Source organism: Cryptomeria japonica, chromosome 11, assembly GCF_030272615.1.
Source record: "Cryptomeria japonica chromosome 11, Sugi_1.0, whole genome shotgun sequence".
NCBI lineage: Eukaryota > Viridiplantae > Streptophyta > Pinopsida > Cupressales > Cupressaceae > Cryptomeria > Cryptomeria japonica.
In genome coordinates this window covers 314,474,763-314,496,747 of record NC_081415.1, presented here as the reverse complement: position 1 = coordinate 314,496,747, position 21,985 = coordinate 314,474,763, and positions in this window count along the sequence as shown.

Genomic DNA, 21,985 nt, shown 5'->3' with positions numbered 1-21,985 from the left:
TCTTATGTGATTCCTAAGTGACTGCAACCTTACTGTATTTGCACCTTTGACTCTTTTCATTTTCCATCTTATGATTGATATGACATTTTGAATGTCCAAAGACCTCTCTAGTAGTTGAAGATAAACACATGAACAATTACTAATAAGTAGTGGAATGATTGTTCTCACCATTTTGTTGTCTTCTTGAGTTAAGTATACATTGTAATAGCATCTATTACCTATAAATAGTTGTATTAAATCCCATAGCTATGAAAGTGACCTCACACTTGTAATTTTGATCTTGATATGTAGTTTCGATCTTTTACTATGGAAATGACCTTTGCACTTTTTATCTTTAATAATTTTCCCACCTTTGTTATCTCATCTTAGTAGTATTAAGAGACATTGGAAGAGTTTGTTGTGCTTAGTTTGGTTAGCAACTTTCTCTTTTTCTTCTCAAGCAAACTATTGAGCCAAACAATTGTTTTGGAGATTTCAAGTGGCCATGCAAATTCCTATGTTGTCCTAATGATATCAAATTCTCATGTAATGAATGCATGTGACAGATATCAATTGGATGTTATATTTAATGAGTTAGAATTTATTTTTTTGTACAACACCCTAGCTTGCAAAATGAACATTTTACATTTAATTCAATAAGTAACAAGTAGTTAGAATAGTGATGTAGAAAAAGGCCTTCCTAGTGCCCTAGTATTGTGGGTGTAATTATGCACATCATTCAAACTACCCTTATATTAATGGATATAAAGAAAGCATACAATTATTGTGCATGATGATTTACAAGAGCTTACCAATGGTTGGCATTTTAAGTGGATTGGTGGGATACATATCTTCTACTCATGCATTGTATGTAAAATACCTATACTAGTGCCTACCCTTGATTGGTAATCATAAGGTACACTTTTTTATGCAGGGATGCATTAAGTTTAGTCTGCAAATTATCCTTTTGTGTTATCAATCTTTTCATAATCAAACTAATGAAAACAAGTAGAAATTAGGTAATGGAAGACAAATACTAATGAACTGACAAAATTTTCACATCCACAAACATTTAATGAGAAAATATTTTCAAAAGGTTTTAGTTCCAATCATTCATACTTTAGTTGCTAATTTCATATTTGCAAACTAAGGAAAATGTATCTTGAAGCAGTGTTAACATCAATCCACATGCAATTTCCTTTTATATTATAATTTATTCTAAACAAATGAATTGCATGGATGAATAGAAATAAGACAACTTTATTACCTTAGAAATATTTTCTTTAAAGTAGATGACATTAGATTTTATTTGTGCGAAGGAAAAACAAAGGTCTAAAAAAGTTTAAGAGTAACCAAGAAGTAGATCAAATCTATGGTGATTATATATATATTTTCTCTATTTGTTGTTGATCTACTGTTTTGTGATAATTTGCTTTCTACCAATTACTATGCAAATTGCAACAAAAACATGGACAAGCTCACGAACTATTTCTCCACAACCAATGCAAGAAATGGTTCCATTGGAGTGGTTATAGAAACTTTGAAACAAGTGTCCTCTGACACATAATAGTTGATTCAAGTCCTATATAACACATAAGTTGTGGAACCTCAAATAACTCTACACCCTCAAATGAAAGTCTACCAAGGCTCCCATTTTGTGAGCAACACATTGTGTAAATGAAAACCCTAATTTCCAACATTGTGCAGCCTCCTGCAAGAATGCTTTTTTGCTCCCTTCCTCTAAATCTGGGCATTCACTTGCATTGGAGTTCGAGATGCCTTCACATCTGCCAATGATAGGCTACCAACATTTCTATTTTGCAGGAAAATGATAATGTCCAATCACATTTGTATACTAAACATTAAATTAGATCTAGGAAAGGACAAATAAAGCAATGTTATTGGTTGTTCAATAAATGCATAATCACTGTTTAATTCAAACCCTCCACAATAGTTCCATGTGAGGCATGAACTAATAATAATAATAGGAATATGGAAACCAACTATCATCAAGCTTCATGTATTAATTCCACGTTAGGAATGACTTGGTCTTTTACATCTCTAATATCTAAAGGAGCTTAAAAGGTTTTTTTATATATACATGCCTATTCATGGTGAATCGTGCCTTCAATTGTGCCTGCAACATGGTAAGTTCTTATGCATTTTTCCTTCATTACATACAACATACTCCTTGAAATGCATTTTTTTATCAAACGCTTTAACATTATTGAGTTGTTTGAGAAATTGAGTAGATTTTGGATTTTTAGAGATTATTCATAGCCTCTAAGTTTAAAGAAAACAAGAAGTATATATAGTAAAAGGGAAAAAAAACAAACAAGAAAATAGTTTGATACATTTTTGGTGTTGTAGGAGTCAATGGATGGCATATGCACGTCCCCTTTCTTTTTGCTCAAAGGTCTTGCCTTAGAAATTTTAGGTTTTAGATTCTATCCTTGCATAAACTATATGGTTTTGGTCAACTATGTTGTACAACCACTTGGAAAATGTATGGTGGGATGGAAATGCTTAGATCTAACTATTTGATGCCCTATTTGCTTGATATGAATTTTACCATCACAAAAAATAGTTAGCAATCACAACCTTGAAGGGCTATAACAAGAAATTCAAGAATGATCATTGATGAAAGAGGATAGTCATCATTTATGTTTTCAAGATAAGGATAGTTTGCTCTCAAGCAAGGATATAATTGTATGAGAACATGGTGAACAAATATTGAATACACGTGCAACAATGATAGTTAGAGAAGAGAATAAGAACTTAAGATATCCAAAATGATGTTTAATCATGAAGGACAAGAGGGTATTACGAGAGATCACACATATTGATATCTTACTAGTATCTATAAGAATAAGAGTTACAAAGGATAGAGAGTTAGAGGCAATACAAAATGAAAAAAAAAGACAAGAATCTAGATAGTTGACATACATGACAAACATCATGTTCATGTAATCAACAAAGTTTAGTTTGATAAACCTATGATCCTGAGAGATGAAATGATTTTCATTGAATATCAACAAACACAATTATATAATCATAGGACAATCCGTGAATACTCAAATACGGGACATTCAACATTGGTGCAAGGTTCACAATGACAGTCTATTTTTCAAAGGAGTGATAATAGAAGATAATCAAAGATGACATATTTAAATCCATTCACCTTTCATTCAATGAAAAGACTATAGTGATAAAAGATCGGTGTACAAGAAAGAAGACAATTTATAGTGAATAATAGTTGGAAATAAATATATAGGACCTCACTGTCATAAAGGTCAAAGAAGCTTTATCATCATTAGTGAAATAAATAGCATGAGTTGATAATCACCATGATAGAGAGAAAGTTTCATGAACATGTTGAATGAAATAAATAACAAAAATAAAGAGTGAAACACCAAACTCAATCATTTGAGAGTAGTGGACAACAACCTTGTAATTTTTTGACAGGAGAACACACATAAAACAAATGGGAGATTATTAATGTGATAATTTCAGGACCTGATTGTTATTAAAATCACAAAAATTTCAGCTTGCGACTATGATCAAAATCTATGACAAAGTGAATTGCAACTAACATTGACTTAGAGTTTAGGGTTTTCAAGAAATAAATTACATAGTTTTACAATATTTTTGCAAGTTCCAACAATGTCTTCAGTTGGGGATGAATGGCTATTGGACATTGTAAGAATCCAAAGATAATCTCTAGGACGCGGATCAAAGTTATGAAAAACAACTAAGATACATTGACACAAATAAAAACAAAATTGGAAAACGTAATCTACTATGCATGGAATCAATATTCTTTAAGAAAAGAAGTGCATGCCCTTGATTGCGAAAAAAACCTTACTTGAGGAGTGCACGGTTATAAAGAGATCACTCCAAGGGGGGAGGGAGGCAAGAGCAGCTTCAACTTTGGCAGACGACGCTCTCGGCCTGTGCTTGGTTTCTTTTAAAATGAACTCGCATTTTTTTTTTAATAATAATGCCCGAGTTTGTCAGAATTTCGACGGACGTTTTCCATCAGAATTTTGACGAACTCGGGTATTTAAAAAAAATCAAATTTGATCACAATATGCCTTTTCTGTCGGAAACCTTTGTCAGAATTTGAGGCCAAATTTACTAGTGCACACATAGAGATGCAACATCCCTTATGTGCTCAATGGGTGTGATGTGATCTTTACTAGTGAAAATAGGAAGATTTTTTAGATATTCTCCTAGTATGGGATCATGTTGGGTCAGATTCAAAGGGTTGCCTCTATTGAAGGGTACAAAAGCATGTGCTCTTGGTATGGCCATTGGAAATACTAGAGGATTTATTGGTGGATTAACCGGTAGATTCTTGGTAATGAATGACCAAAATGGGGTTGTTGCAAAAAAAGGATTTATACGGATGGAAAAATTAGGCTAAGGATTAGACAAAGGAAAAAAATTAGACAAAAAATCAGAATTTTGGATCTTAGGAAAATCTTCAGCTAATGAATCTGCTGAAAATTCAACTACTGAATCTGTTGCTTTCTTTGTATTTTTTGCTATCCTTGTCCTCCTTTGTGATGGTGGTAGCTCAATCTGCTCAACCAGATCCTCACTCTGTCTGGTTTGATACTTTCTCATATGCTGTTAAGACCTATTCTGCACATAAAAAAAAAAAATAGAGTCGCCAGGTACTTAGAAAAATAACCTCAAAAGGCTATAATACTACTCTCAATACCAAAACAACAACAAAAATGGATCTTTTTTGAGTTGTAACAACTCAAGTGTACCCCATCAAGCATGCCAAAAATAGTTGTCACAAAGGATTGCACTAGTGATGCTACATATGAAACCAAACAATCTTATGAAACATGGAAACACCTGCGAGCCTGTGGGTTGCTCAAAGTGAAGGTGAATCTCTGGGTTATGGGCCGACTTCCCTTAAATCCCTCCTAAAACTAAAAGACTGATGTGGAAAAGAGTCAAATAATCCAAAAATATTGAAAAAGAAGCAACTAAACTAGGAGGTGATACACCAAAATTATAATGATAATAGCCTAAAAACCCACAAAAATATGATAGAATTTCACCCACACAAAGTAATTGTACCCTTCAATAGCATAAACATTTCTTAGGAAGGATAAGGGGATCGTAACTTGGAAGGAAAACCAGTTTTAACAAACAAATTGAAAAAAACGCCTTTTACACAACCTAAAACCAATGATTATATGAAAAGCAGAAAATACATGCACATAAAATAGACTGAAATTCAAAGGTTTGTGGATCAAAACATAGTAAATATATGTCAAATTTGCAAATGAACATGCATAATTACCAAGGCAAACACATGGAACTCTATAATATCAAAGGAACTTTGCTATATAAAACTGAAGTGCTAAGATACAATGCTTTTTTCCAAAAATGTGTATGAAAAAAGAAAGAAACAAAGGGGAAAAGAAGGAGAATAGAAGAATATATAGATATCATAAAGAATACCTCCTCCAAAACACTAAAAATGAAAAACTATATGAGAAAAAGCCTTGGGCGAATTTTCCCAAAATAGCCTTAAAAACTCATGCAAAACTCTACCAAAAATAGCCTCCAATGCTAAAAAAAGGACCCCAACTGATGCTGCATGAAAAAGAACTCCATATTGTAAATAGAACTGCTGCAACTGCTAAAAATAGCTTCCCAAAAAGAAAACACCCTCTCTGAAATCTGCATGATCTAGGAAGCCAAAAATAACTCTGAACAGAAGAGAAGCCCCTTCAACAGAAAATTGCATGATACTGGTATAAATATAGTTCTAAAAAGAACTCCCTCTCTGATATATGCATGCTACCTTATATTTTTGTCTTCTCCTTTTCAAATAGTTTTATTTATTTATTTATTTATTTTTATCCATTTAATAAATTAATATAATTCTATTTTAGATTTTAATGGAATAAATCTTTAAAAGGATTATATTAAATTATAATGATAAAAATAAACTTTTCTTTTTAAGATAAATTAATACAATTCTATTAAGATTTATGGAATATCTTAATTAATATATATTAAGGTATATAAAAAAGATCATAACGAAAACTTGGAAGGATAAAATACATAAAAAGGAACTGAAAGAAACCTTGACACAAATGGCAGAATATATTGTTGTAATTCATGGGCCAGATCCCCGACCATTGTCCGCACAACTAGCACTCTTTGATCCTAAATCCCCTAGCAATCAGAAGTTGCACGTAGAAGTTCAAAGGAATAAAATGGTGCATGGGGTGTTCCTTGAATGGTTGGATACAGTCAGGAAAGAGGGAAAATAATATATTGGGCATTTGAGCAAGGTGTATGATGATGTTGCTAAAGTTATCCAAGAATTGGGAAAGGAAAACACACCCTGGAAGAACAAAGAGGCCAAATGGGCCCAAACAATAGCTCACATGGAAGAAGTTTAGAAGCATGGTGTAATGAAGTTCCTTGTAGAAAAGCCTATACAGGGATTTGATGACAATGTTCTATACATTTGCAAGAAGAACATACAATGGAGAAATTCGATAATCAAACAAGGCTATGAGGAATTCATTAGACTTGGGCAGGAATCATCTGAGTTAATACAAAACATTCTTAATGATTTGAAATACATTGGAGTGAAATAAATGAAGAAGGATGGACAAATCATTGACACTGCTGAAGCCATAAGAAAATCTTATGAAGTACAAATTGATATGGTCATGAATGCAACAATGATCACAAAGAAAGATTTCTCCACTATTGCTAAAATCAAATCCTTACTATTTTTGTGCATAGATCATTTGAACAACCATGTTGATAAGGTAAAATAGGTGCATCATGATAAAGAAGTTTGGCAACAATGGATTTTACACATGGGCATTCCAAATGAACCTATCATCCAACAATTCATGGAGGCATTCACGGAGTGGAAGAAGGATCAGTCTAGTCGCCCATTGCCACAATTGGATAACTGTTCCCATGTTTTCTTTTCTTTCTGCTTATTTTAGCCAAAAAATATTTTTATTAGTTTAAAAAACAAACTATTTAAACTTACCCTCGGGTAGAGCAATGTAACTCTATGGTTATCGAGTGGTTAGGGTAGACAATTTAGATATATATTTCTGGAAAAAGACTTAAAAAAGGTCCAAGAAATTTTGAAAAGATTGATAGACTTTGTTTAGATACTTGTGGATTGTCAATGAAGGCATTTTATCAGTGAATAAAATTAGAAATTTTCAGCAACTTTCAAATCTATGTATTTGAATACAGAAAAGAAAATCTTTGTTGGAATAAATATGTTTGTGTTGAATTTGTTGCTTCTTTGATTATCCACTTTCATACATATGTAAATGAATGTAATAAGTAATTTTGTTTTTGATTAATTAAAAACAGGTTTTAAGGGACCCAAAACCCATTTACATAAGAAAGATTTTCAATATAGCAACAAAATACAACAGTAGCAAAACACCAGCAAAAAGACCAACAACAAAGGAAAGGACAGCAAAAGGCCAGCAAGAAATTGGCCTCAAGCCTAGCAAAGACAACAATTAGAAATTCTTCATGGTTTCTTCTACATCCTATACCAAAAGCATCATAGCTTTTGCCGCTTCCCTCAAATCAGTATTTTCCTGACCAGTCTAGCTATCTTTCATCTTCATTTCCTTCTCTGTCATAGTCTGCCTGCTTCTGCGCCTAGAGGTCTGGTGTTTTAGGCTGGAAGTAGGAGCATCTTCAATAACCATGAGGTCCTTCTCCTAGTTTTTCTTTTCCAGGTGGATCACCAGCGCATTCATGTTCTGGGAGGATACTTTTAGAACCTGGAGGCTATGATCCATAAGGCTTTTTAGGGCTTTCTCATTTCTAGCCATCCGGGCATTGACATTGTCCTTATCCTCCTCCACCTATTCCTTTAGAATTTTGATGATGTCCTCCGGGTGTTTTAGGTCAACTTTAATCAAGTCTTTCTCCTACCAGTCTTCCATTTCCATTTCTTCCTCCACTTCACTATTCTCCATCTCCTCGTGCTGCTTCCCAGAATTAGACATGTTGATCTTAACTTCCAATTCCCACTTTTGAAAGTTGAAGAATTCAAGGGTGCAATTGTGGGCGGTATTCAGTATGGTTTCTACAGAATCCTTGCTTTGTTCCGTCTCCTCCTCATTAGGGTTTTCACCTTCCTTAGGCTTTAGAGCCTCTTTCTCAATTTCTGAGCCGACAATATTATGTTGACAATTCTCATAATTGCCCCCTTCCTCTCCTTCCCCATACTCCTCCTTATTGATCTCCTTTTCATAAATTTCTTCATTATTTTTTCCTTCTTCTTCCTCACAAAGCACATCCATTTCTTCCTGCACATTAATCTTCTTTTTTTTTATGGGAAGGGGTTTTGGTCTCCTCAGTCGAACTAGAGTCTATGCTTTTCTCAGAAGTCTGAGCATTGAGAATTAAAGGGTCATCCTTTGTTGCCCTAGTCTTATTCTTCATATATTCATAAATCAGCAGGATGAGACCCTGGTGTGCAAGAGGATAGGAGCTGGGTTTTTTAATGTGGTCGGCCAAACTCTCGTTCAAAGAAGAAGCAAGATAGAAGGGCAAAGAAATTTTCACCCCATGGCGGAAGTGGTTCAGGATGGCAAAGTGATAATTGTAAATTTTTGTAAACCTACCATCCACAGTTAAATATTCCATTAATGCCCTAAGAATTTTTTGCCAGAAAGGTTTTACCTATTGGGGGGTGAAGTAAGAGATATTATCCTTCTTCTCCAGGTTGCTCTTCTCGTCCTCCGTCTTAGGGAAGTTTTTGAAGGCCTCAGCGGTGTACTTTCTATCCCTATAGAATTTGGTCCCCTCCATCTTGAGCACCATTACCTCCAAGATCAAGCTTTCATCAATGTGCCAGATTTCCCCAAACAGGTTAGCCCTGTTATTGCTCTAGCTTTTTGCGAACCCCTGAGAAACAGAGCTTCTACTACCATGGAGCTTCTCCATGTAATCTGTGAACCCATGTCAGTGGAGCCTTCTCCACACCTTCCTTTTTCTCTTCCAGTGCTCACACCCAAACGATTCATTCCTGTTAAGGCTGCCTCCCATTCTGCTTTTCAGGTTACAATCACCTCTGTTACAGCTCTCGGCCCCCAAGTAAAACTCTATGTTTCTGGTTTCTACTTGAAAAGATACTTTCACAATTTTGAAATTGTCTTTCATGTTCATACGAACCTGGCTATTATTACAATTACCTCTCTCACACATGTGTTCTTGGTAATGATGCCTAGAAGCACTCATCGACTGGTAGGTCATCCACCTCCATACTCTGTCATTGGTACTCGTTCCCCAGAATTCAATCATAATATTTTCTTGCTCCATTAAGGCGATCAAAAAATAATTGTTCCTTAATCTCCCACTTAATGTGATCTTCCCCTATATATTTGATCCCCTTTTCCAAATTAACCCCTTTATTAGCAAGGATATCCGCTACCTTGTTACCCTCTCTAAAAGTGTGGGTTAAAATAATGCTAACATAGTTATTAAGGATAGTCTTAGCATTTTTAATAATATTAGCAATATTCCAGGAGACTGAACTAATCTGTTTGAGGGCTTGTATAATATTTAAGGAATCCCCTTCAAGCCAGATTTTTTTAAATTTGAATTCCTGGGCTAACTGGAGGCTCTTAAGCATGGCCATAGCTTCAGCCACATGGTTGTTTTGGATTCCAAAAGGGGAAGAAAAAGTAGAAATACACCTTCCTTGAGCATTTCTGATAACTCCACCTCCACCAGCCTTTCCAGGATTCCCTTTAGCAGCCCCATCAAAATTAACCTTTATCCAGTCATAATCAAGGAACCTCCAAACAATGTTTTCTCTCTTCTTCTTGTTATCCACTCTGTAGACCTTATCAATCAGGTTCCATTCAGTAATAATGCCTTTTTCCATATCATTCAAATTTATAATAGCCCATTGTTGATTATTCTTGTGAGGGATGTTGATGTTCTCCTTTATAGCCCTGCATATTTTTTCAAAGACAACCTGAGTATTACACTTTTCTTCCCTAAATATCCTATTATTCCTTTCTTTCCAAATGCCCTAGCATATCATGGGGAGGGTCAAGGACCATAGGTTTTTAATAATTTGGCAATTGGTAGGAAAATTCCATTGCCATATTATATCCTTAATGCTTTTGTTCATGACCCAATTAGTTTTCCATTTTTCCCATATTTTACACCAGATTTCCCAAGTGTAGGAGCAATGAAAAAATAGGTGATCAACTGATTCCTCCTCCTTCTGACAGAGCTCACATCTATTAGGGAAATTGAAGCCCCTTCGAATTAAATTATCAATAGTAAGGATGCTATTATAGGAAGCAAGCCAAAAGAACATGTTGACTTTTAGGATCAGGATGCTGTTCCAAACTTTATTCCAGAAAGGATTGCAGATTTGAGAAAAAGTGTTTTTATAAGTAGAAGAAACTGTGAATTCACCTTTAGGGTCACTTTTCCAAAGGAAAACATCATCATAGTTGTTGTTAGGGGAAAAGGACAACTCTTTCTGAATAGAAGAAAGACCAGGATGGATGTCCTCAAGATTGACCCATTTATTCTCCTTCCAATAGTCACAAACCATCAACCCAAACCTCCTTTTACATTCTTTAATGACTTGATTGTTGTTTTGATCAAAAAGGGCTTCATTCTTCATCCAGGGGTCTTCCCAAAACCTTATTCTATCACCTTTTCCAAGGACCCATCTAGCTCCAGCTTTTGCAACTTTTATGGCTTTGGTAACACTATTCCAGATGAAAGATCCAGCCGGGATATCTTTATCATTGAGGATCCCTTGGATAGTCTGATTCTTAATGTATTTATCAAACCAAATTTGGCTCCTGTCTTTCTTAATGTCAAAAGCTCTCCATAATTGCTTGGCAAGAAGGGCTTTATTAAAAGTTTTAATAATTTTAATCCCCAACTCTCCTTTGTTCTTTGGTCTACACACCTTGTCCCAAGCAATCAAAGGTATTCTCTTCTTTTCTTCAACTCCTGACCATAAGAATCTCTTCTGAATTCTTTCCATAGTTTCAGCAATTTTTGCCAGAATACCAAATAGACTGAGGGCATAAACAGGGAGATTTTGAAGAGTAGCTTGGAGGAGCTGCATTTTCCCAGCTTGAGATAACATTGAACCTTTCCATCCTGGAAGTCTCTTATTAATTTTATCAATGATCATATTCCAGAAAGAGTTTGGGGGAGCAATCCCTAAAGGAAGGCCCAGGTAGGTAGAAGGTAGCAAGTCCACTTTACAACCAATTATATTGGCTATTCTCTGTTGTCTTATGACTAGAGTATTGAGAAAGTACATAGCTGATTTGTCCCAGTTAACCAGTTGACCAGTTGCCAAAGCATAGGAGTTGAGAGTAGTTTTGAAGGCTTCAACCTCCTTGACTAAAGAATATCCCATGATGATAGTATCATCAACAAACTATTGATGAGTGCAAAACACATTGGTAGAAGAAGGTTGAAGACCTTTGATAATTTTTCTTTGTTTCAATTTATGAATCATTCTACTCATACTTTCAGCTAGAATGGTAAAAACGATAGGTGATATGGGGTCTCCTTGTCTTAGCCCTCTAGAGTTTTTAAAAATTTTTGTAGGAGATCCATTAACCAAAATAGAGAACATAGGAGTAGTGATTAGTTCTCTGATTATTTTGATAACCTTACCATCAAAACCAAAAGCCCCCATGATTTTAAATAGAACATCCCATTCAACTCTATCATAAGCCTTAGCCAAATCCAACTTTATCAAGAAACCTTCTTTTTTTGCAGCATTGAGAGAGTGAATGTTCTCATGAACAAGAATGATCGAATCAAGAATCTATCTACCAGGAACAAATCCTTTTTGCTCTTCAGATATGATGAAGGGAAGCATCGCCAACATTCTTGTCATCATCATTTTGGATATTATTTTATAGAAAGAGTTGCATAGACTAATAGGCCTAAATTTTCCCATAGAATCTGCCCTAGCAAATTTGGGGATTAAGGCAATAAAAGTGGAGTTCAACTCCTTTAGGATTCTTTTGGACCCAAAAAATTCTTTTACCGCATTAACTGTATGCTTCCCCACAATATTCCAAAATTCTTGAAAGAAAAACATAGGGAATCCATCAGGGCCTGGAGCTTTATCCCCTTAAAAGGAGAAGATAGCTTTTTTGATTTCTTCATCAGACGGGATGGCAACAAGGGTCTTATTCTTAAAAGAGTTTATAATATTAGGAATATTGCTGACCAAATTGAGGTGATGGGTCTGATCAAGCTCCTCATTACTAGACAACAGCTGCTTGAACAACTTCATCCCTGATTTCATCCTTATTTGTCAGAGTGTTGTTCTCAACAGTTAACTTGGTGATTCTATTAGCTACCTTATGTTTTAAGGAGGTCATGTGGAAAAACTTAGTGTTTCTGTCCCCTACCTTCAGCCATATAGCCCTGTATCTTTGTCTCCAATATATTTCTTCCCTTGAAATTATGGTATGAATGTTGTCAAGGACCTTATCTTCCATGGCTCTGGAATACTTTGTGTAGCCCTCTTTCTAAATGGATATTTGAATCTAGTTCAGTTCCTCCTTTAGCTTTTTATTTGAATCAAAAATATCACCAAAGACCTTTTTGTTCCAAGTCTTAATGTTGGTTTTGACATGTTTAAGTTTTTTGGCAACTTTATACATGGCAGTTTTATTAATATCAAGATTCCACCATTCAACAATGGACTTTTCAAGATTGGGGTGGGATATCCACATCTTTTCAAAGCGAAAGGGGAATATTTGATTTTGCTTAGAGTTCTCAGCAACAAAGGAAATGGGATAATGATCTAATCCAATTCTATCAATGACAGAAAGGGAACAACTATGAGAAAGAATCCAATTATTAGAGAGAAGAGCTCTATCAAGTCTTACCTGGATAAGATCTTCCCCATCTCTTCGGTTTGACCAAGTGTAGGAGGCTCCACTAAGATCCAGATCAATGAGAGCATTGTCATTGATAAAGTCCATCAAGTCGGATCTGCTTTCAGGTTGAGCTTGACTTCCTCCAAATTTTTCTCTATCTTGCAGAGGAGTATTGAAATCTCCCATAACAATCCAACTGTTCATAGAGAAATTTTTCCTTTTTTGCTGAACTTTTTCCCAAAATTTACTTCTAGCATGTTTTGAATTAGGGGCATAGATGTTAGTTATAACAAATTCCTTCTCATCAAAAATATTTCTAGCTTTTAAGGATAGAATATTGCCATCCTCTTCAATCATGTCTCTAGAAGTTGTGCTTTTATTCCAGAATATAGCAACTCCACGAGAGGTGCCATTTGAGCTACTACCACAGACTCCCCCATTTTTAAAAAACTTAATTTTCTCCACTTTTTCTTTGCTCATTTTAGTTTCTTGAATCAGGATAATATCCGGATTTTGCTCTCGAATAAGATTCCTTAATATATCCTGTTTATTGAGACCATTTAGGCCTCTAATGTTCCATGATATTACCTTCATTTTGAGACCTGGGGGTAGGACTCCTTGATAGTTTTGTGCCTTCCATCAGCTATGCTTTGTTTACCCTCCTGGTCCCTGTGCCATTTCATGGTTTTGCGTCCTAGTGGGGATCTTGATGCCCCAAAATCTGCCTTGGATCTGGTTCTAGTTTTTAGTCCATTAGGACCTCCTGTCTTCTTGGTCTTAATTTTCTTTTCATTTTCTATTGTGTTTTCTTCTTGTTGTTCTGCCCTGGATTCATCATTTGCCCTAGATTCATCTTGTATGTTACTCCAAATATTTTCTCTCTTCCAAGGTGAAGTGGTCATATTTACTTCTATGTTCTAGAATAAGGCATTTAAGTTTGCTTGTGGTGATCCAAACTTGTTGCTCCTTCTCATTTCTATTTCCTGTTCCTGAAACTCTTTCCCTAAATAGGGTTCTTCTTTCTCTGACATGGGTTCATTTCATTCCTCATGATGCGCGTCAGTGATATCCTCAATCTCACCATCCTCAAGGGTCTCTATACTGATTTCATCCTCCTTTTCTTGCAACTAAAGGGCTTCAAAGGTATTACCTATTTTGATCTCAAACTCCTTAGTTTCATTCTTCTTGTTCCCCTTCAAAGTAGGGTCTTTAGTTAAGTCACTGGATTCATTTTCCTGATTTTCTGTAAACAGATTTCCACTTTTTTCTTCTACCTTATTGCAGACTTTGTTGTTATTTTTTTCTTTCCATACTGGTTTATTAATATTTTTGTCTTTAATCATATGTCTTTTAGGGTTGCTGGGACAAGCCTTAGCCTAGTGACCTGCTTTTTTGCAAGAGAAGCACACAAAAGGGAGAGATTCAAATTCAATGGTTTGTTCCCATACCCCAAGTTTGGAATTTATATCAATGGTACTTGGGAGATCCATATTCTGGGAAATGTTGACGCAGATGCATGTGTACACAAGTCTCTTGCGAGCTGCAGTCATTGGGTCTATCGCAATAAGCTCCCCAAAGGAGTTAGCGATTCTTGAGAAAACATCCTCCACCCAATATTCCAATGGTAGTACAAGCAGTCTTACCCACACCGGGGGCAGATTCAAAAAAGGAATCATTTAGTTCCATGTTAGGGGTCCATTTTCTTAAAGAAAGAGATGATTTACCAAACATCCAAGGGCCTCCACTTATATCTGCTTCCAAATCTTCCCTGCATGAAAAAGAAAACACAAAAAAACCCCTTGGCAGGGTAGAAACTTCAACCTGTCCTTTCATTCTCCATTTTCTTTTAACAAAGGATCTAACATCCTCAATATTAGGTCAAGGTCCGACAAATTGTCCCACCAAAGAGAGAGTCATTAAAGAAATGCTATGATCAATAACCAAATCAGGAACCTCTATTGCAAGTTTACCTATTCTATTGTCTGATATATCCTTCACAAAGGGGAGAGAGGATTTACCAATTGGTTTACCAAAGGCATGTCTAGCGAAGAGGCAATTCCATGGTTTAGGTATTCGTCCCTCCTTAGTAGAACCTAAAACAACTTGCACTGCCTCGGGACAAGAATCTTGCTTGTTTTTTTGTTATTACTATTGTGTGGATCTGATTCCCCTTGTCCCTAGAGACATGAGAGAGACTCAATTAGAGTCCATTATTTTATTGTTTCTTTAATTATAGTTTTTGAAGTAAAGTTATTTTTGATGGTAAATTTGTGGGCTTACATATAGCATGTTTATCTTTGTGGCATTCATCTGGTGTTGACTAATGAGTGTGAAAAGCCTTTTTTTGCTTTCTGGTTGAAAGTGAGGTTAATATTTGTGTGTGTTTAAAAATTCATTGAACATCATATGAGAAGTTGCACCCTTATGCAGAGGGTAAACAATTCATTGAATTACCCAACTGTTGGTTCCTTTTGTCTTTCACAAAACTAAGGGTGTACATGAGTCATTTATCATAAATTTATGAAAGGATAAATCTATTAACCAACAGGTCTTATTCTGCTTGGTTATAGACCAGTTTATGTAATGTGTTGGTGGATGCTCCTGATGTGTTATCAGTTATTATTATTAATTGATTAATGTTGTTTCAGTCTTAGGCCGACTTGGTTTATCATTGGTTTGTGGGTTTATGTAAAGGATTTATTGTATTATCTTTTAGGTGGTTGGCCTAATTGTTTAGGTCTCGAGTTGGTATAAATATGATGTAAGATCTCTTTATAGATCGTTTCATGGGATTATGGTTATGGGATTATTTGTGTGCAAATAAAGTTGTAATCATAAGCAAAAGATTTGGTTGATCATAGGTGATCAAATTGGGTTTGTGTAAGAGGTTTAAGATCTCTGGCATTGAGATTAACTAGAACTATAGTCAGGCATAGGAGATGCTATTTTTGCAGTTCATTCTTATTTTTGGATTGTAGTCTATATTTCTTTTGTAGTCAGTGAGACTCTTTTGTGATGAGAAGTGCACTCTAGGTTGTTGGCCTTCTTGCATGTGCAAGCCCCCTATTGTAATCACATACTTACTATATAAGTATTATCTAACTGTGGGTAGGCTACCCACCATTATTTTTCCCTTTACCAAGTTTTCCACATACAAATCTTGGTGTTATGTGTTGTGGATGTATGGTATTTGGTTTATGGTTTATGTTTGTGCTTAAATGATATATTTGTTATTCCGGTATTTAGTTTATGCATTCCAGTAAAAGGTTTTGTGTGCTTAATTTTTTATAATTTGTTAACAACTGATTCACCCCCCTCTCAATTGTTCATCGGTTATCCTAACATAGGGCACTATCCTTGCGGCTAAAGTTATTTTATCTTTAGCTTCTTTTTGATGTACAATGTCCTTCAAATGTCCTTACATTTACATTCACTGTCATTACTATTATACTCTCCTATCTGAAGATGGTGCCTCTATCATGCCTTTGACTGAAAAAGGCTATTTAGACAATATGTTTGCATTGATGATTGCATTTATTGTTATGTATTGAAGAGTTGGAAACTTTTGTTGATGCTGCAACACCATCATTATCCTAATACAATTGTCATTGTTTCTTCAATGTGGTTAATATTGGTGTATTCTTTGGCATTGTCCCATTATCCTAATTCTGTGTACTTTTAGTTCCTTTGTGCTATTGGCATGAAGAAGGAAAGTCACTGCTCTCATTCCTTGTAGACTTCTCTTCGATTGAAATAATTGATGAATACCTTGCCTAAAATCTTTGATTGCTCTATTTTGTGACTCAAGTCCTGAAAAATATCTTTGTGTTTTCACGAGACCCTTTTGCTGCTATGAGATAGGGAATTTGATTTTATTAATATTCTTGATAGTTGTGATTTGTATAATTGTTACTATATATGTTGCATGTACCTTGATGAGGTTCATTTACTATAGGTATATGATGCACTATGTATCTATGAATTTACTAATGTTTATCACATCTTGGGTCAGCATACTTAAACATCATAGGTTGCTCTCTTGATAATATTGTTAGGCTATATAACTATATTGATCTATTATCACCCAATATTGATCTATTATCACTTCGTTTTTATCATGAATGTGATATGTTCTGACAAACTTGTATTCATGATTGTAGATTAACACTGTCTTGTTGTCACTGTATGACTGCATATTTTTCTTTTATGGAAACCATTGGGAAAGATGATTGTGTTTGTAGCAGGTGTCTGAATTGTAATTTTTGGTACTATCCTCTGTGTTGGCTACCAATACTTCTTCAGACCATATGAATAACCAATAGTGATTGTGCATAATATCATGAATGCTATTACTGTTACATTTAGTATTTGGTTGGTAACATTCAAAAGGACTATCTTTATTTATGATCCTTGCACACTTGATAATTGTATGTTTGATGTTAGACTGTGATCACCCTTTCATAGTCTTCTATCACTATGTATTGTTCCTAAGGCTACCTTCATGAACTTGTTGAAAAATGTTCATTATGTATATTGTATAAGAATTTTCTTATTTGCTTATATGACTATTTTTTAATAGTGGGATTGGTCTTCATGCATTATGACTACCATTTGTTATCGATCACTATATCTCTAATATTTTAACATCCATGCCATAGAATGTTGGTTGTTAATGCATTGAAGGCTTGTATTACTTGTAGCTGCTCATTACTAGTGCTCTTAAATATGATTATATAGGTATGATTATCCATGTAAGGCTCATATTGGCCTTTTAACTTTTTGAAGAGTTTATTGATATCATAGAGGTCTTACATACTGCCTCATGGGCTTTCCACCGTGACTGTATTATGATATCATGTTTGTGTATTGTAGTGTGACATGATGATTTGCAAATCTGTGTAAAGTCTTTTATCACTGCATTGATATATTGTCTCTGTTACCTTTCATTTGTTGCTTATGTTGAAATCTCCTTGATGACTACTTATAAGGCTGCCACCTTGCCCTGCTATAAATGACTATATTGCTTTATGACTATGTCCTTTTGATGCTTGAGGTTGTCCATAGGGTGGGTTGTAACCTTTCTTATTTTAATATTCACCATGATTTGAGACTATGATATGTCTCAACTATTGTAGCTTTATGAGTGATACATTTTGCAGAAATATCTGTGTTTTATGATAGTCACATGGATTGCTTTAAGCTACTACTAGGGCTTTATGACTATATTCCTTTACTTTTGGCTTTTTATAGTATACGCTCTTTAAAACACCAAGTCATAGTTCCTTCTAAAGGTCTATATTCATTTGCTACACTTGGTTGGAATCTTAAGTTGAGTTGTGAAAGCCTTGCATCTTCATGATTTAGTTACATATTATAATAGATATTTGGAAGCTATAAGGACTGTACTTTCTTATTCAATTCATAGTACCACTGTCATTATTTTTTCTCTTAAGATTGTACTTTGTATTCATTGTTGAGGATGGTTTTGGGATCCAAGAACACTAAGAGGGGGGCTGAATCAGTGTTCTGCCAGTCTGAACAATTTTTATCCTTTTATACCATGCACATATAACCAGTAAAAAAATAAACATATAACAAGAAGCAAATAAACCATCCACATAAATGAACACCATAACACACATAATTTATATGTGGAAAACCTCAAAGAAGAAAAACCACGGTGGGATTTGTGACCCACAATATCAGTTCACTGGCCATATCAAAAGATAGTACATATAATAGAGGCCTGCATGATGGACTTGAAATGCACTGAGAGGGGGGGGGGTGAATCAGTGACACCAAAAATAACACTACTTCAAACACTAACTGGTGTTAGAGTATTCAGGGTCTTTACTTGATTCATTAAACATCATTTGTTTAATTATTTAAGTTCCCTTTATCTCTTTTACACTTAAGCTAACTTTAGGTGCATAATAATTAATTCTTTTATTAATTATTATGTGCAAGCCTTGGTTTTCCTTTTTAGGGTTTCATGACCTATTAGACGTTTAATCTTTTCTTTGTATTGTATGGATTATCACATTACACATTTTGTGAATATTGAGCTCTCATCTTTTGAGCATATTTTATGTGTATTTGTTTTTCTATTATTGCTTCCTTGCATCTCCTTGTAACAGTTTATTCAACTTTTAGAGATCTTTAGGCTCCTGTGGTGTTGTATTTCTCAACTCTTACATGGTATCAGAGCTTCAGATTTGCAGCTATCTATTCTTGTATTTTTTGTTATTTGATTCCTTGCTTCTCCTTGTAACAGGTTATTCAACTTGCAGAGATATTTAGGGTCATGTGGTGTTGTATTTCTCAACTCTCACATGGTATCAAAGCTTCATATATGTAGCTATTTGTTCTTGTTTTTGAGTTTTTTTGTTTGGAAGTAGATCTAGGTTTCAGAAAGTTTTTTTATGCACCTAAGGATAGGCCTTTTTTTAGCACTTTGGGCCTAAACAAACCTCACCATCATGCTTAGAAGGCCCAAAAACCCATGTGGTCATATAAAATGTGACCATTTTTGCTCCTGAGCCTCTGGGAGTATTTTTTTCTCCAGTACCAGGTCGTAAGACCTTGGCACACAGTTCAAGAAATTTTTTTTTTTAAAAAAGCCTTTTTATGGCATGCAGGCCGAATGATTTTTTGATCAAAAAAACAAAAATAAAAAGAAAAAATCATTTAAAATCGGCAAAGTGTTTAAAAAAAAAATCTATTTTTTTTGGTGCTCCCCATGGTACCCTGCGTACCGTGGGGCCCCCTGACATGTCGCAAGCCCCGTTGCCGCTATCAGTGCCAGCCCCCATCGGCCCCCGTCGGTGCCCTGCCACCAGCGCTTCCTCTGACCCCCGCCTTCTTGGCCTTGCTGCTCCCCCACGACCACTTCTCCTTTGGCCGCCACTGGCCTTCCCCACCCACGCCCGTCAGAAATAGTTCCACCGGCTGCCGCAACAACCCGCTGATTGCCACAACACCCCGCTGGCCTCCCTGCTAGCACTGCCACCAACGCTCTTCCTTGCCCTCACTAGAAATAGTCCCATCATCATTCCCCCTTTTCTTTGACTGCCCCTATGCTTTCCGGCCGCCGCCATGGCTCCTCTAACCGGCCCTGCCCTCGTTGCACCTCCCTCTTGCCTCTTTTAGGGGGGGTTGGTTTTTTTGTCATAACTTGGGCAAACGGAGTTATTTTTTCAAAAACAAATAGGTGTCAGAAAGCTGGTTCCAAGATGAACCTCATGATGTTGGAATTGTTTTCCATTTTTTCTATTTGACTATGTTTTTTTCCAGTCAAAGTGGGGTCTCTTTATTGCACTCCGGGAGCCATAGAATGAGCATCTGAACTCCGATTTTCAAAAACTTTATATCATTGGAAAGCTTGTTCTATGTGTTGGCATATGGAATATGTACAGAGTATGATGACTAGATAGTATTTTATGTTGTCATTGATGTCAATATGTTGAAGTATGAACCGGTATATTGAAGTAAGCAAACTGGTAAGTGAACCGGTATGATGGTACAAGTGAAGCGGTATGATGAAGTGTGAACCGGTATGATGGAATGAACTGATATATGTAGAAAGTGAACCGGTACATGAACCAATATATGGAAAGTTTGTATCGGGGTTTCTGATTGATGCATTCCAAGTCTATGTGATTCGACCGACGACATCCTGTGATGGGTTAGCATTGAAATGAAGATCAGATCATGTTGCCACATTAGCCTTGTGCACATGAAGGATTTCCTTGAGGATCTTGCATGAAGAAGATTGATCCTATCTACCTTGGGAATGTGCAAAGTCTCAGTAAAGGGTGGAGAGCGCATGATGGGTTATCAACTTCCAGAAGGGGCAAAGAATGAACGATGGAGAACGTCTTGAGATTTGTTCAAGATCGTTTTACACTAGGAAATGTGATTGAATGGTTAGGATTAGACCGACTGTATTGATAACCTAAATGTTTAGAGTTTAGGGTTTATGTCACCGACCTATCTATTTTCTATAAGGTCAATGATAATTTGCATTGTGAAGTTGTTAAGAAATGTTATGTGTGTATCCAAGTGAAGAGATACTTGGTTCTTGCAAGACCAGAGAAGTGTGTTGATACCTGCAGAATGTGATTGCAAAAGTAAAGGAACTAAAAATGGATTTGTTTTGGCATTGAGTGCTATTATCAGATCAGTGTATTACCTATTGACTTCTAACCATTTTACCAGTTGGAAAATCCCTTAACCAGGTAGCTTTAACAGGCTTTCTGTAAATCCTTTAATAGGGTGACTCAAATTCATTGAGTTCTTCAAATCCTCTTGCGAGGTAACCTTTAACGGGGTTCTAACCTTTAACCGGTTATTTAGCCATCCCTTAACCGGGTGATCCCTAGCAGGATTGATTCCTAGCAGAACCTATTGTAAAGTCCTTAACTGGACTAGGCTTGTAACAAAGTGGACTTCATAAGAGTTCAAAGAACAACTTGTAGGTACTCATCCCCACCATGGTTTTTCCCAGTTGGGTTTCCACGTGAAAAATCAGTGTGTTATGTGTGATGCTTTTTCATGTGATGTCTTTGTATTTTCTATTAAGTGGTAAAGCATGTTGATCCAGTGATCTTTATATTTCTGATGAATTACTTGTTTATGCATATGGGTGAAGTGGATAGGAGATATTAGGTGTGGTGAAGATCTAAGTGTTACCGGTTTATGTCTTTCACAATCTCACTATGTTTTACCGGTAGTGTTCTGACTTAGAGCAGTGATAATGTTTACCAATTAGTGCAATCTTTGTAGTCAAAATGGTTGAAGGAAGTGTTTGTCTATATTGATTCACCCCCCTCTTAGTATTTATTGAGTACTTACTATTCATCATTATTCATCAATTGGTATCACAATGTCCTCTAGGTCCTCTTTGTTGTAAGCTTAACCACTTGAGGAAAAGATCCTATTGTAATGATGAAGAGGGAAGGTCCTAAGTTTAACAGGGATAATTTTAAGATATGGAAGGATAGAATGAAGATATACATTAAAAGCATGGGTGCTCAACACTAGAGCTATGTTGAGAATACTTATGTTGTCCCTACCGGTAC